We start from the raw sequence: 18,384 nt of genomic DNA, 5'->3' as shown, positions 1-18,384 counted from the left end.
CTTATAATAATACCTTGTTTCTTTTACCATTTCTGTTTGGTATTCTGTTTTAGACTACATCATTTATCTTGACCAGGAGTTCTAAAATCTTTTAGAGTATAAAGGGTCTCATTTTTAGTCTCCTCACTGAGCCTATATGTCAAATATTACACCTTCCTTAGTTTAATAATACTCTCCCTAAAAGCACAATGCATTTGAGGATTTCCCTTTCTAACTGTCGTGTGCCAATACTTCTCTAACTGTTTCAATTAACAAAGCATTCTTTCTTCTTATTTTGGTCCAAATATTAAAAAGTACTCTTTTTTCTTATATTTTTCTGTAAGCTTCAGCTTCTTGACATTGACCATGCTATTCTACCAGCAATAGGGTACAGAGAGAAAAGATACTGCACAGGATGACTTTTGTGTGTTGATTTCGACATTCTCACCTGTAAAATGGGGACAGAAATACCTGTCCTGTCTAAGTCACATGTTTTTGTAAAGACCAAACAGGGTAATGGTTGCAATAGTAAAACCTAATCTTAGAACACTAAACTCATGGTAAGTCAAATTATTGCTGCATAAACAGTCTTATGCTTACCTATTTCAATCCTTCAATACGCATTTTCTCACCAAGATTCTACATTAGCAATCATTACAAAAAGAATAACATTGTGTATTAGATCAGATGCATTTCTGTATCCAGAGGACTTTCATGCTTATTACTTCATTTAATTCTCACTAACACCCTGAATATTAGAACAGAAATGAATTTCCCCATTGTGTAGGTAAGGAAACACATGTCTCAGGAATTTGAAGGTTGACCAAGTCTGCACACAAATCAAATTATGGAATAAAATTTAAATCCATGTCCTCTGACTCCTAGTCCTACCTCCCTTCAATCCCTAGCTCCATTATATACATTGTACCATGATGTTTGCTATGCCTAAATGAAAACACTTGTTTGTGCTGTCTGGGAACTGCCACAAATCCAAAGGAGTTTCCTTTCATCCTCTACCAAAAGCTGGCACTTAAGGTCAGCGGGAAATCCATCAGATTAATAAGTTTACTCTAAGGTCTGAAGGTCTCAAGAGACTGCTGAATGTGTTAAATTTCCCAGGTATATTTTCATTTTAACAGATAATTCCTCAGCGATTTCAGACAGTGTGCCAGCCAGGTGGTAGAGGCTTGACATTTCTTAGCAGAGAGTTCGTCCCAGAGTCCCTCAGATCACTCCATCTGAGCAGCTGTTTGTTTTTGCAATTAATAAAATAAAGGCCATGGCAGTACCTTGAAATACAAATCTATGTTGCATTAGACCCTGTTGCTAGAGATGAAGTTACTTGTATCTCAAAAAAAATCCCCATGAGCCCTGCCACCATAATCACGATATGAGAAACTCCCACCTGATATTTCATATTCAATATTCTTTTCAGGCATGACTTTTGATTATATTTCAGACTTATAATAAAGCAAGTTATATTTGTTTATTTCATATTAAAATATTCAAAACTATGAGTGGACTATTATTTTAAAGAGGAGAAATCAGGAGAAACATATATTAATTGAGCTACATTGGAAGATATAAAATAATCTGTCAGCAAATTCAGACATCTAAATACAATGCCTGTTATGCTCACTGTATATGCTTTCATATTTAATACCTGAAACCTAGGAATAACAGAGTAAGGAATCAGGCAAAATTGGCAAATATGATCAAAGAACATAATAAAAATAACTGACATTTATTGAGCCAGGGATTGCGTTAAGCACTTAACATACACTATCTTGTGTAATCTTCTCAACAGCTCAATGAGGTGGGCTCTACCTTCATCTTGATTTTAGAGATGAGGAAGCTGAGGTATATGAGTTGAACTTGCTCAAGAGACAGACCATAATCACATGTGTATCTGACTGACTGCAAAGTTTATTTTCTCTTGTGCTATGTCATATATGCTCCCGACGAAAAATAGCATGAAAGCTGATGGAAAGAAGTTTCAGGCCCATATTAAAAAGAGGGAAGATGAAATTGCACTCATTTCAGAATGCTGCCTCCTTATGTGTAAAGAGCTACCCATGGTGCTTCTAAGTCCAAAATAACAGAAAACATATGTAAGACTTTGGCATTCATCACATAGGGCAAGTCCTGTATATCTCACTAGTACATTGAGATATGGGTTTGAATTTTGTGGTGTAAAATAAAAAATCATTTGACTGAAAACAGGTAGCAGGAAAAATGACCAGACAACTAAATCTTGGCATGGGATCTAATGGTGGTGTTATATTCGTGACAGCCTAATTGAACGCTGCAAATGTCTGCACATGGAGTTGCAGGGGCATTTCCATCTCTCTTCCATACTGCTTGCTTGTTCTGAGTTTAGGGCCTCATTCTGGCTATTTTCCCCAGTGGAATGCTAACCTCATTTCTCATCTTATTTTATACCCTAAATAGCACTCACTTTTCAATCTTCAGCTTAAAGACTTCCCTGGCAATTGACTCTTGCAATGATATCTTTATTCTAATCTTGCACCACTTGCATCCAATTTAGTCACACAGACATTGTATTTTATTGTCTCATGTTGTGGATGTTAAGAATGTAAGCTCTTTAAGGATAGGGGCTATTTTTCTCTTTCACCTTTCACACATCTAGTAATTCTACACATAAGAGTAGACATTCAAACACATTTTTAGAAGTTATTTTTGGATGGCTCTGAATATAAAAACAAGCCACATGATTCATTAAAAAAAGAAAAGCTGACATCTAGGTCAAAGTCTAAGATACTAACACAATAAAATTTAAAAAGTCTAAGATACTGTTAGATACCAAAATGACTAAAATTAAAAAGACTGACAATGCCTATTGTTACTGAGTACATGGAGCAACTGGGACTCTCATATATTGTTGGTGGGAAATCAAAATGGTTAAGATGACAGAACTACTTTATTAAAAATTCTGGCATTTTTTTAAATAAAACTAAACATAGTCCTCCTTTTTGACCTAGCCATTCTACTACTAGGTACTAATCGAAGAGAAATAAAAGTATATTTCCACAAAATATTTACACCTGAATGTTCATAGCAGGATTATTCATAATAGCCCCAAGTTGGAAACAGCCTGGTTTTCCATCAAATATAGCAGATACACAAACTAGTATATTTGTGGATTGTAATACTATCTAGTAATACAAAAGAAAAAAAAAACTATTGTTATTCACAACATAGATGGATCTCAAAAAACATGCTAAATAAAAGAAGCCTTACACACACACACACACACACACACAAATCTTAATATATGATTCCATTTATGTGTAATCTGAACAAGCAAACCTGGGTTATAGTGGAAAATAATTAGAACAATGGCTGCCTCTGAGAGATGGAGTTGAGGATCTACTCATATGGGAAAGTATATGAGGGAACTTCTGGGATGATGGTAGTGTTCTGCATGTTGATAAGGAATTGGGTTGCACAGGTAAATACGGGTGTCTGAACTCACTGAATGATATCCAAAAGATGTAAGCATTTCACTGTATAGAAATTTTATATTAAAAAGCATAAACACATCTTGAACTCTAGTTAATAAGATACATAATGAAGTATTTGTATTGATGTCTCCAACCTATATTAAAATAAGATATATCAAAAAATAAGATAGATTGATGGAAACAGAGGAATGCATAGGTATATAGATAACTGATGAAACAAAGATAGTAAAATATTTATTGCAGAATCTAGGTGGTAGGTATTTGGGTATTCATGATAAAAATGTTTTAGTTTTCAGTACGATTTATTTTTTATGTTTAAGTTTTTAAGTTTTCAATATGATTTAAAATGTTCATAAATGAATGTTAAATGTTAGAAATAAGGTCAATAAACACATATATAACAATCTCAGCCACTCACTGGTTGGGTAGAATGAATATTCATTTTGATCTTGCTCATGAATGGAAAGGGAATCTTTAAGAGAATTGAGACTGCTTGACAATCAGTAGACATAAGTTTTTATATATACATATCACCTATAAATGTATCTCTCTCTCTATATATATATACACATATATAAGTACAACTATATCTGTATCTATCTATGTCTATATCCATATGTATATATGATAGAAGCACAGTATCACTGAAGACTTTGGCAAACCTCTCAGATCAGAAAGATATGTCTGAAGGAAAATTTATCCCATCCTATTCTTGAGTTTGAAGCCCTGTCACCCCATGTCTTTAATTCAAAAAATGTGATTTATGTACTACCCGAATTGGAATCACTTGGAATACTAAACCTGCAGATTTCAAGACCTATTCTATTTGTTCTAAGGGGCTGGGTTCAGAAATCTGTTACCCTAGCAATTCTCATGTCCTTAGAGTTTAGATCACCTCTTGTGGTGAATGAAGAAATAAAATTTCTTATTCTTATGCATTAGGAATTTTGGTTGAGAAGCAGTGCCACCAACTGTCAGTTTAGCTCATGTACCAGTCAACAATATTGCATTCATATTTCTGGATGTGGGAAAGTGGGGTATGAGAATAAAAAGGAGATAAGCAATTGGTGGCTATGGAGGCAGTTGGCACAAAGAGTTCTATCTGTGGAGTGCATTCTGACCAATGGATATACCATTAGCATGTACCGGTGGGAAGCAGTTTAGAACCTTGAGGGAATGAAACTCCCACTCTTAGTAACTACCTCATGTAGTTAGGAAGACATAGTATCCACTCTGCTAAATCTCCAGTCTGAGAAGTGAGATCTCATAATGTACCCTGAGATAGTTCACAAACTAATGAGAGGAAAAGGATAGATTGAGAGAGAGGAGGAAGGAAGGAAGGAAGGAAGGAAGGAAGGAAGGAAGGAAGGAAGGAAGGAAGGAAGGAAGAAGGAAGAGAGGGAGGGAGGGAGGGACGGAAAGGCAGGAAGGTGAGAGGAACCTCTGAAAATGATATGAATGCTCTAAAACTACACTGTACATGAATTGCTCTATCTAGTACTTTCCTGGTTAAATTTTGAAGCCGCCCCCACCCCCACCCCACCTGTTCTATTAATAGAAAATCAGGTCTCTACTGAGAGGTGCAGTCACATTGCCACTGCTCTTTACTGCCACATGGTGTCACTGTTGACACTGGTCCTCTCCATACAACAGAACCAGAATGCCCAGTATACAGAATGCCTATCTGGACCAGATTGCTACACAGTCAGTTGTGATTCTTTGAAGGAAGATTAACTCTCTATCTCAGTCAAGGGTCACAAATTGGTTGCCTGTGGGCCAAATTCAACTGTCAGAAGTGGTTTATTTGGCAGCACACATTTCATGGCAAACATTACTGTCTCTCAGTTTTACACCAGCCCAGTACAAACCTTTATAATGCCTGACTGGCAGCATTTGTGCTTGCCATCCTGACCCTGGTGCTAGGCTTAGTCAAAGAAGCACCATGCTTTGACTCTCATTATTTGAAGCCATTATTATGGATTCTGATCTTGGTATTTCCAGGTGATGCACAGCCTGTTCTCAGAACCCTGTCCTGGAATAGGGCATCATTGCCATTTAATCTCTTGACACAGAAAAGACCCAATTAAATCCTTTTTTGAACAATTGCCTATACTTCCTACATTTCTAAGAGTGATTATCCTCAGTGATCACAAATATTCTCAGGGATATTTGATGGTGGCAAATGGGGTGCTCACCTTTAATGACTCAAATCAAAGTGAATTTCCTGGCATCCCTTCTCACTAGAGAAGATTATCTCTGGCTGGGTTGCCTATAAGCTACAAAGATACAAATTATTATCTCTAATACCAGTTCCTAGAATGACATATTAGTAGATCTAATAAAATTGCTCTCAGATTTATTGTTTCATGGACTGGTGAGTCTTTAGTGCTGAGGACAATATAGGGTTGTCAGAAAATTTAAAAATTTTGCCAAGTTAGCACATTTAAAAACATCTATCACCATAATTTTATGAGGATGATTATAAACACCCCTGTGATGAATATCCCTATCATAAACCGTTATGTACAATGGCACGTATATCCCTAGGGTGAATTCCTACAATTAGAATTTTATACTTTTATTGCTGTTGTGAATAAAATATTTCTATTTTATGTTGTAGCTTATCATTATTGCTATGGTACTATTATGCAGTTACTGATTTTTTCCCTTTATATTGTAACTGGATGGATTTAAACAGTTTTATAATATGACTTTTGAGCCAATTCTTTTCTATTTGAGCTAAAAGTCTCCCAGGCAAACTGAGTTTTCAATGTTTCCCAGGCAAACTGAAGCAGCATTTTGGGAGGAATGAGTCTGACATCAGTATTTAGTCTCATTTTAGAGTGATTTATTGCATTCACCTAATTTATGATACCTTCAGGTTGGAAAAGATGAACAATAATGTGCAGAGCTATACAAAGACGGATAAAGATCTATTCTTCTCCTCAACAGCTCTCAGGTGAAGCTGAAATTACTTCACCAAACAGCTAAAATTTCACCAATATCATATTAGAATATCATGTATTCATTTCCATTCGTGTGAATACTTTTTGTCAATATTCTAGTTGCTCTGAGGGGGGAGTTACCATAAACAGTCTGCCCAGCCTTTAAATCTTTCTCCCAAAGTAGAATTATGAGTGTGAGGCACCTGCCCTGCTCACAGTAGACTCTCTTCTTCCCACCCTCCCTCCATTCTCCATCCATCTCTTCTCTCTGGGACCAGCTGCTCATAATATGTACCCCTCTGGTCTGCCTCTATGGCAGATAATTTTTACAGGGACCTGCCATTGAGGGAGGCCCATGGTTTCCAGGGCTGCTTGTGAGTAGTTAGAAAAGTCTAATTCTGAAGTTCAATATTAGAATTTCTATCATTGCCATATCACAAAGTCATATTTTAAAAAATACTTCTATCAGCAAACTGGTACAGCCACTGTAGAAAACAGTATGGAGTTTCTTCAAAAAGTTAAAAATAGAACCACCATACAATCCAGCAATCACACTACTGGGTATTTACCCAAACAATAAAAAAAATCTGATTCAAAGTGATACATGCATCTTTATGTTTATAGCAGCATTATTTACAATAGCCAAGATATGGAAGCATTGTTTATTGATTGTATATGGATAAAGAAGATGTGATATATCATATACATCATATATATGATGGAATATTGTTCAGCCATAAAAAAAGAATGAAATCTTGTCATTTGCCATGAGATGGATGGAGCCAGACGTATAATGTTAAGCAAAATAAGTCAGTCAGAGAAAGACAAATACCATATGATCTCACTCATATGTGGAATTTAAGAAACAAAACAAATGAGCAAAGGGAAGAAAAAGAGAAAGAGAGAGACAAACCAAGAAACAGACTCTTAACTATAGAGAACAAACTGATGGCTACCAGAGGGAAGGTGGGTGGGAGGGGGGGAAATGTGTGAAACAGGTGATGGGGATTAAGGGGTACACCTGTGCTGAACACCTGACATTGTATGGAATGTTAAATCACTATATTGTACACTTGAAACTAATATAACATTGTATGTTAATAACTGGAATCATAATTAAAAAAAACTTAAAAAAATTATCAGTAGTGAACCTGATGTTTTTGTCTTCACCTGTTTTCGACCATTGTCTCTCTCTAATTAGTTAGAAACTTAGTTGGGGTTAAGGTGGATCTTAATTTTGCTCCTCTTTAAATCACCAATAATTCATATATTCAAAACACACATAAATATACATATATGTATAGATGTGTATATATATATACCCACATACACATATATCAGGCCAATTTTGAGAACTGTGTACTAGATTTAGAGGAAGGATTAAGAGTTGAATCAGCTGGAGATATAGGATAAATAGACTAGAATTTACAATATGGACTCTATAACAAAAATGCTGAGTGGATCTGTAGAACAGGAATATCAGTAGACGTTAATGTGAAGACAAACAGGAAAAGCTGCTAGGAGAATAAAAGTTTTAAATAATATTTTAAAACAAAGAAGACTTTTGAATAGCAAAACAAATAAAGGGCCTAATTTTATGTGTCAGTCACTCTTAGAGATTTCAGCTGTTCATTAAAAGATCAACCAAAAGAGTGACTATCTCAAATGGCAAAGCAAATTTGATTTGTCAAGGCACTAACTGTACCAGTGTGACTTCATTCACCCTGAGAACCTACTGTGTTTCAGCAATGTCAATCTTTAAATTTGCAGTTACCTTATATAAGCTATTAGGTATATTCTTGTGATCCAAGAATATCATGAAGTTACAACTACAAATTGTGCTTACAGTTGCAAATACACCTTGGTTTCAAACAATTTTAAAGGCAATATTCTAGAAGGCCACAAGATGGGGGTATTCCTGCATACAAGCAAATAACCTAAAGTAGTGCACTAAACTCAAGCTGGGCTTTGACCAATAAGGTCACATGTGAGTAATTAAATTTAAATGTATTAAAATTAAATAAATGAAAAATTCAGTTCCTCAGTTTCACTAACCACAAAGCATAAACTCAACAGCCACATGTGGTTAGTGGTTACTGGACAAGGCAGAATAAAACACTTCCATAATTACAAAATATTCTATTGATTTTTTTTTAAAGATTTTTTAAAATTTATTTATTTGACAGAGAGATAGCACAAGTAGGCAGAGCAGCAGGCAGAGGGAAAGGGAGAAGCAGGCTCTCTGCTGAACAGGGAGCCCGATGCGGGGCTCGATCCCAGGACCTGGGGATTATGACCTGAGCCGAACCAGCCGCTTAACCGACTGAGCCACCCAGGTGCCCCTCTATTGATTTAAAAAAAAATTTTTTTAATTAAAAAATGGGGGAGGCTTTAAAGAGTGCTGATTCTTCCCATTATTTATAACACTAACAAATGGAAGAATTTTAAATGTCCATCAATAGAATTTTGGTCATCTGAATTGTGGTATAAGTGCATGCTAGAATATTACATAGCTGTTAAAAATAGTATCTTCTTAGAATATGGGGGAATGCTTGTGATAGAATTTTAAGGACAAAAAAAGGAAGTAAAAATATGTATATATATTTATAAATACATGTATCCACATAAATGAATATATGATATAATTATAAATTTGGCAATTTTATACTATATATACATACATTTACATAGAAAGAAAGATCATAATATTATCGGTGATTAACTGTGGGTTATCAAGGATCTTATTTTCTTCTTTGAACTTTACCTTATTTTTAATCTTTTTCCAAGATTAAGAAAAAAAATATTAGTAACAGAAGAAACTATAAAAATAATGTAGAGCTTTTAGGACTTGAGCAAAAGCTAAAATGAGTTTTGGAAGATTCTGGTACTTCACTTTTTAAAAAAAACTTTAAAGTTTTTTTACTCATATAAGTTTTGTATATGCCTATAAATACTCATATGCATAAACTATCTGCATACTTTTTGTCACCAGGGCAGTTTGTAAATCTATAATTTGTACCATGTCACTGAGGCCTACTAGGGCAGTTGAGTGGTCTCCAGATTCTCCCTCTAGTGCTGCACCTGTTTAACACCTGAGCCCAGTGTTACATTCATTCATTCATTAGGAAGCAAATCAGTAAAACATTTTACATGTTCAGAAATGTACCAAATGAAGGTCTCCTCTGTGTCTCTATTGCTATTCCTTAACTATATACATTCTTTCTCACTGGCTCTTTCAAACACTGGTTGAAATTCATGAAGACTCCAGTATCTGGTTTATGAAAGGAAGCTCAGACTTTCCTGGGTTCATTTGCTTCTTCCCTCCACTTCCCACCTGAAGGCAGGGTGAGGAAAGCTCCGGGCACTGGAGGCAGCTTGCTCAGGTGGGGCTGGCCGGCCTGTCTGGGCTCAGAGTCCTACCAACTTCCGGCCTTATGTCTTCAGCTTTCCGGCTTCACTTTTCTGATTTGTAAAATGAGGGCTACAAGGAGAATTCTTGTGGAATTATAATAATTTAAGCAAAGTGCCTGAATCACGGAAGGAATTTAGGTTTTTTAGTTGTTATTAGGCAGATGATCATTAATCAACAAATAATCCTCATTTTTTCCTCCTTTCATCAAATATTTTGAGCTGGTGGGAGACTTTATATTATCTGGCTAGGAGATAGGCTAGTTTAATCTCTGTGTAGCTGTAGGTGTCAGAGTTTGTCTTGCTTCAATCAGTTGTAATCGTCTCTTAGTTCAGTGTGCTGCAGTGTTTCATACCCAGAGGCCATGGAGAGATTACTGCTGGGGAAATGAACAGTTTGCTTTGCTAAAATGAGAGCGGAGACTGTGAGAGATGAGGTGGAAACAAAATCATGGTGCTTCCTCAGGCCAATCAAATTTGAAAAGAGTACCTAAAAGAAATGGAAGACCTGGAAATTTATTTTCTCAAGTATTTTGTGCATGTGTACTCTAGAAAAGTCCTTGCACACCCTTTGTTTTGAATTTGTTTTTGGATTTTACATTAGGGAAGTACTGGGTAGATAAGAAGTAGAAGCAAAGACTTCTGAGCTCTGGTAACTGTGGAAAGAAAGAGCTTGAGGAGGTAAAGCCACAGATGCCTCAGTTTCCCTCCTCTGTAGCTGGGACCCTTAGAGGGGGGAAGGGGGACATAGAAACACTGGGATTAGTATTGGAAGGAAGAGAATTTGGGGGCATTCAAGAGAAAGATCAGATCATTTTAGTTAGAAAGAAATAAATGAACTATACTGTATTTTCTCTGCATATTTAAATGTAGTGAATATTTGCAGGTGTAATACATACCCTTCTTTTTATTCATACAAACCTGTAACTACATCTGATGTTTTATTTTATTTAGACTTTTTTCTCAAGTTACTGGGTTTTTAGGAAAAAATGATCTCTTACCATTGGCAAATACTTTCAAATACTTTTTTGGGCACCTAATATACGTATATATGTAACACTTTGCTACATGTTGGCAGATCCTGATCTGGATCCCTAGTATGGAGTGCAGACCTGACCTGATTTTTGCTTAAAAAAAAAAAAGACAAATTGATTACATAATCCCAAATTGAGCACCTAGTATATGTCATCTGGTAGAAGCAGCTGATAATTATAATTCCCACTGTCAATCATTTTACCATACACACCCACACAGACTACCAAGAATATCTGTTAATTAGGCAAAAGAGAGATTTTAAACTTACCATACCAAGGCTAAGCTGATTTTCTAACAGAACCAGTGGTTGGTCAAAAGAAGGAATGTAGGGAAGGGTGCCTCTGGGATTTTTAGTGCCTGGGCTGGATTATTTTAAATCCACCATGGCAGGGAACTGATGCAGTTGGGTAGTTTGTGATGTTAATAGCTTTCAATCGGTGGGCTAATGGATTAAGGGTCTTCAAGGGAGCCTTGAAAAGCAAATCTGTTCACCTGGCCAAATAAGCAATTTTAATTATCTTCCAGGAGCAGGCTGTTTTCTGGCATAGCTAGTTGACTACAGACACAAGAAAGTATTCCTGGTCCCAGTATTGTATAATATAGTATCACTGCTCTCAGTTCTCATTTTTTTCTGAAACAAGGTAAAATTAAGACTCTAAAAATGATAAAAAATGAACATGTATTAAAAGATTATATTTTACTCACTTAATGAGAGAATTGGGCAGATGTTATAAACAACTCAAAGGAAAAGATTAAGAGGACAAATATATACTGAGAGTAAAGTTACTGAATTGTAATGGAGGCAAAACTGATGTTTCCACCAGAAGGAAGGCACTCAAAATTCTACTGGACAAGACAGAATTTGCATGGCTAACAAATTAAAGAGTCATAAAATAGCTGAAAGACAATAAAAGACTAGAATCTGATAACTCAGAAGGGCTGTATCATTTGTAGAGAATACAGATGTGCTATATGCGGACAATGCATAGTTTTCCATTGAAACAGATTTTTTTACATTGGCATCCTTTCAGGATTTTTATTATTAGCTCACATCCACCTGAGTTCATTGTGATCCATCTTACATCTTCCTCTCATCCATAATAAATATCATTGCCAAATGCCTTGACGAGGGCAGAGCCCTGTTTCTACCACATATCTCTGACTTATCCATCTAGTCTCTGTCAAAGAAAAAAATGAAGTTACTATAAGGTCGTTCCTGATAAGCCCCTGCTTCCACTTCTCTGCATTCACAAATTAAACTTAAAATAATTTCTTGTGATAGCACAGGTTTCAATGGCAAATCAGGATAGCTTACAGTGATCACTGGGAGGGAGAAATGGAGACGGTCCTGGACTAGAACCAGATATACCCACTAACACACAAAAAGCCTAAAACAAGATGTGTGGCTTGAGTGATGGCCAAGATTTAGCTGGAAGAGTAAAAGAAGTATCCATTGGGAACAGCAATTACACCAAGCTCACCCCAAATCACACAGCTAGTTAGCCACACAGCCTGGCATTCAAATGCTGGCCTAATTCCAAGTACCTGCACTTTCCAATTTATGTCTTATATTCTTTTTCTTCTCATTTGTTTTTTCTTAATACCCTCCGTACTGACAGAAATATAAGTTTTGATGAAAGATTTGTCCTCCTAATTAGATTGGCCTACCTCTAGCAAACATATCCTTTCTTATCTAGGCAAGATGGACTTTGTTCCCAGCCTTGAGCCAATCCTTGGAAAATCTTGAAATATTTCAAAACTCCAAATATTATTCATTCACATCAATTGTAGAGCCAGTCTATCACTTGTGAAAGAAAAAATTAACCAAATAATTAAAAGATGACTTTATTCAGGTTACTGCAATAGGAGAAATGTTCATCATTAATGAACATTTAAATGATGAACATTTTAAACACAACGAAGGGCCCTGAAGATTTCCAGAGGCGGGCAGACAGGAGTCATCCATGTCATCTGTAAGTCTATGGGAGTCAGGAGAGAATGGAGACTGGTCTTATCTTAAAATATGTGAGGGCAAACTAATCCTTCTTGGTCAAACATTTCCCAGAACACAGAAGGTGGGAGAATTTAACTATCACTGTTTCTGGGGGCACAAGGCTGAGGTAAAGTTCAATACCATCACAACTCAAGTCTTTTTCTCTCTCCCAAATTCCAAAAGAAGAGCTCTCAAAACACTGCAGTTCTTTGGTGCCCTGTTGGGGATATCATGTTCTTAATATGCCTTCCCCAACCTCTTCTGATGTTCTCATTCATCCTCATTGAGTCTTAAGAAATAGGCAATGGACAGCAAATTTGACAAAGGAGATTTTCATCAAAGACTAGGTGCATCTCCTGATTGGCCACATCAAGTGAGCCTACATGGGGCCACTTCTCTATGAAAAGCCCTCCACCACCACAACTTTTTCTCCACGCTCAGGTCAGAGACCACTTTCTTTACAAATGTTCATGCTGTCTGTCATATTGTTCCATTCTATCTAGAAATCTGCAAAAATTTCTTTTTGTTTTTTTTTGGGAGGGGATAATCCAAATAATGGTAATTTGGGCCGCAGGTACAAATGAGGCCCTGCTATGGTCCCAGCTTCTCAGTGACATTCATATTCCCATTCTGTTCAATGCCAAGGCAAATTTTTTTACAATTTCCTCAAGATAGAAAGTGGATGGAAGTGTACTTCTGGCTCTCCCTTACTTTAAGGGATAGGTGTAGGGGGTTCTATGTTTAAAGAGATAGAGTCTCCTATTAGACATTCACCATAAGGGAGACCTGGGCTTTGAAGTTCATATTCAGCATTCATGAATTCTATAGTCCTGTCCAAAGAAGTGTTCATAATGCATGCTCAGTTTTGCTTTCTTTGCAATGTCCTTAGGATAAAAGCATCTTGAATGCTCAGGTTATAGATTTCACTGAGATTTTGTCCTAATAATTTCTTAACACTTTATCATCTGTTTGATGCTTTTAAGAAGATGTTTATAATAGGTTATTTGGCATTTTGAGTTGATTTCCCTCAAAAGGTTGGTCCAAACAATGCACTCTACAATATTACCAAAAATGGAAGCTCCAGTGGACCTTGTAAAGGAAGAGATGTGATACTATCATTGATTTTTAGGATACCTTCAGTTGCTGGGAAGAGAAAACAAAACTCATACTAGCTTATGCAATAACTGATCACATAACTGAAATTAAGGTGGCCTTCTGGAGCTGTCTTATCAGGGCTCTATCTTGGTTTCTCCATGATTTTCTTGACTCTGTTCTTTTCAGTGTGTTGGCCTTATCTACCAGCTGGTTTTTTGAAAGGAGTCCTAAAAGTAACCGTATTACATCTTCCTTGCTCATAGTTATGGGGAAAGGAGGGCTTCTTCCAACAAACACTGTACTTATCCTGTGTCTCAAAGATTCAGTGATGTTAGCTAGTTTAAGGTCATCCTGAAGCTGATTAGGTTTAGGTGTAGCAAATAGGATCCTCCTGAAGCTGAGGATATATCATTGTCACTCATATAACAAAGTTGTTATACAAAGAAAAGGAAGAAATGGATATTCATGAGACAATCAGAATGGTAGAGAAGGTAGGTGAGAAGAACAGGAAAGCTTGGGAGGCTTGAAAGGTAAGAGAAGAGAGCTAAAAGAACAAAAAGGTATATAAAGAGGATATTGAGACTGACAAAGAAAGAATTCACAATTTTGTCGAGGACTGGCACTATTTATCACCTGGTTATGGTGACGTAATTGCAATGAAATATATTGGTCATGTTGCTTCAGACTGGAGCCCTGCTTCTTCTTATATTTAAAGGCACTTGTCAGGGTTTTTTTCTTATTGAAACATTACTATAAGGAACGTTTTCCCTTATTTGCTGAATTCTCACTCAGCACTGGGTGCTCTTCAGGTCCTAACACAGGTCTTGGCACTTTCTGTAGGGGGCAGATCCAACACTGAAGTGCTTGCTTGGAAATGTCTATAAAATAAACATCTGGTCAATAAATGAAAAAAAGAGAAGCAAAGAAACATCGATAGAGGAAACTTGACTGTCATTGATGTTTTTACAATCTAAAATCCATTTTTGAAAGGAGATTTGAAGCTTTCTACTGGTTTTAGATTCTTGAGATCCTTAATAGGCAGAGAACTGAACCTTTGAAGTCCAATGAGAGAAACACAAGAAAGGTCCAGGCATTCAAAACCATGTGCAGCAGAAATATGGGGAGGTCTCAGACAAATCATTTCATCTCCCTGAACCAGTTTACATCTGCAAAATGATCAATGTGTTTTTATGTCAAAAATTAGATCATCTTTGGCTTTTAAAGGTGCATGGAATTGTGTTGGGCAAAGGTTTCATGGGCAAGTATGCTCTATTTCATTACACTGCTCCTGTAGCGTGCTCCACCAAGCAATGAGGAAAATGGCTTCACAGTAAATGAAGGCTGCCATGGGAAACAGGGACCTATGTTTAGTGAGTGTCTGGGTCTTATCATCACTTCAATCTTTCCTGTTGAAAAGTGAATTACTGTAATGAGCTCTTATATATGCAGTCAAGCTGTAGAAATGGGAACAGCATGCTAGTTAACTAGAGACTCCTCTGTACCTTAACAATCTTCTTTATGACTAGACTGAAGTTTTCAGGACCCAAATATTCCCTGCTTCTCAAAGGGGCTGCTCTAAATGATGTGTAACAAACCATCACAAACCGAACTACAATGGTTATTTATTATTGCTACTTTTCACAGTTCTGGGTGTTGACCAGGCTTAGTCATGCAGTTCTTGCTTGGAATCTGTGTCATTTTGAAGATTTTTTCGCTCATGTCCTTTGGAAGATTCAAATGTCTGTAGGCAGGACATGCTGGGGTGCCTCAGAAATATCTCTCTGTGTGGTCTCTCCAGATGGTCTTTCCAGCACGGCAATCAGGGTAGCTGACTTCTTCCATGGAAGCTGTGACCTGCACAAGCACGTGTCCCAAGAGAAAGCCAGGCAGAAGTCTTATGACTTTCTTTTTTTTCCATTGGAGTTTTCCTCATTTTTATTTATTTATTTATTTATTTTATTATGTTATGTTAATCACCATACATTACATCTGAAGTCTTATGACTTTTGAGGACCCAGCAGAAGTCAGCAGAGTCACTCTGAGTACATTCTAATCTTCAGAAAATCTGAATCATTGAAAGCATATTCAAGAAAGAGAAATTAAACTCCACCTCTTGGTGATTGGAATATCAAAGAATTGCAGACATGTTTTAAATTCTTCACAAAGACTGTCATTTCACCATAAGAAATTCATTATTATTATTTTTAATTCTGATGGGCTTTTCAAGACTCTCATATCCAAGGCAAAATAGTCTCTGGAATTAGAGCTTCATCCATTATCAATTCCTTATTTAACTAGGAATTAGCATACAAACCCATGAGAATTAAGCATCAGGAACATTAGGAGTAGGGAAAACGTTCCTGTGGTGGGGAAAACAGAGGACTACAGGAGGATACCAAAGGGACTATGGTGGCTGGTTCAGATGCAGCTGCCAAAAGGCAAAACAAACAATGTCAGCATGGCATTCCTGGGTGCTAGCTCCCGTTGTGCCACTGGCCCTTGATTGGCAAATCACTTCCCCTCTCAGGCCCCCTTCCTCATTTGTAAAATACAGTATTGAATCAGATAATTTCTCCAGTTCCTTCTGGTTCTGACATCATGCAATCCCATTATTTAGATGCTGAATCATCCTCTTAATAGGACAGAAATTAAGTCTTGACCCTTGGATATTAATATCTATGTCAACATTTAATAAGTTGAGATGAATCACTGATGGTGAAAGATACCATAGCCAGGATGTCAACAGACAACTCACTCAGGTGACAATGATAAGAGATAACTGCTATATTTTATACAATTCAACTGAGACATAAAAGAAGAAATAACCCCTGTGAGGCTTCACTGGAGATAAGTAGCCAAAAACATATTGCTATCTTTGATGCTCAGATACTACCTCCCAGTTTGATCATAGTAAAGAAAAAGTATAATTTAAGAGCACTCATTAGTGTAATTTTAAGAGCATTGGTGAGGGCTTCCATTCTCAAAGGAAGGATTCCAAGCCTTGGCAACTTTTTGTTCAGCAGTGCATGCCTCTTAATGCATTTTTGGATATGCTAAATATAGGGAAAAATCGTATTTCATTGAAGTACACTGTCCATAGCACACCCTTCTGGGAAGTCTGGTTCCAAGCTGTTTTATTATCTTTGAGCTATTTTGCACCTCTTTTTAAGTTGCAGGTAACTGATGGATATGCAAACTCTGTCTTGTCCAGTAGAGTCTCCATTGACTTTTCCATTTTGGAAAACCCATTTTGCCTCCATTTGCCATTCAATTCCTTTATATGTTTGTGCTTTTTGATGTTTCTCCTGAACCAGTTCCCCTATATTACATGAATTAACTAAAATCTTAAAAATGTGTTCATTTTTATATCTGTAGGAGAGTTATGATTTTGCCATTTTCTAAAATTATCTTTTAACATAAAGTTGGACCTGGGCTTAGTTTAAAATAGTGATTAGAGAGAGACCAAAACTGCTCTCCATTAGCAGTGAACAGGATTTTGGAGTTTGGGGACTGGCAGGTTTAGAAAAGGAGAAGACAATCAAACAACCACAGAGCTGTGGGAAGAAGTGCGAGAGCCAACAAATGTGGCAACCTACGAGGCTGGAGAGAGGAGGGAGGTGAAGAGTAGAGTGGGGTAGGAAAAGATGGTGGAGGAAAAAGACAAAGGAAAAATTCTACATGGAAGAGGGAATTAAAAAACTTTAAAGATGCTCAAGTCTACTGGTAAACCATGTTAGTCTAAGTTTACCATGCTTCAGTAGACCTTTTTCTATTATCTCAAAGCTTTGGTAGTAAATGATAGCACTCAAAGCTTTGCAATCATAGAATGCCGGGGGGTGAAGTAAGGGGATGTTATATTCCATGGCATTCCAATCCATTTTTTTTTTTCTTTTAGTGGTAATACTACATTTTAATATTGGAGCCTAAAATTGTGAGGCGGGTAAGATCCAGAGTAAAGATCTGTTTGGGTTCACAGCATTTCATAGGTCGGGCAGGCATTCCACTTGGAGCCTATTTTCCTGGCATACAAAATTTGTTGCTGGTTATTTCTGGTGCTTTGTCGAGGTCACAGTGAAAGTCAGGATGAGCGGCCTTCAGAACTGGGCTCACGAGGGCCATGCCCTTGGAAACTCCAACCAGCGCTTTGAAAGAGTTTTTACTCTGCTTGAAAAGCTTCACATTTTTTTTTTTGTAGTTTTTAATTTTATTATGTTAGTCACCATACAATACAATATTAGTTTTTGATGTAGTGATCCACGATCCATTGTTTTTGTATAACACCCAGTGCTCCATGCAGTACGTGCCCTCCTTAATACCCATCACTGGGCTAACCAATCCCCCCTCCCCCCTCCCCTCTAGAACCCTGTTTGTTTCTCAGGTCCCTAGTCTCTCATGGTTCATCTCTCCCTCCAATTCCCCCCGCCCATTTTTCCCTTCCTTCTCC

The sequence above is a fragment of the Leptonychotes weddellii genome, chromosome 10 (genome assembly GCF_054177405.1).
Source record: "Leptonychotes weddellii isolate Sample4059 chromosome 10, ASM5417740v2, whole genome shotgun sequence".
Lineage (NCBI taxonomy): Eukaryota > Metazoa > Chordata > Mammalia > Carnivora > Phocidae > Leptonychotes > Leptonychotes weddellii.
Note: the sequence above shows the minus strand (reverse complement) of the source record.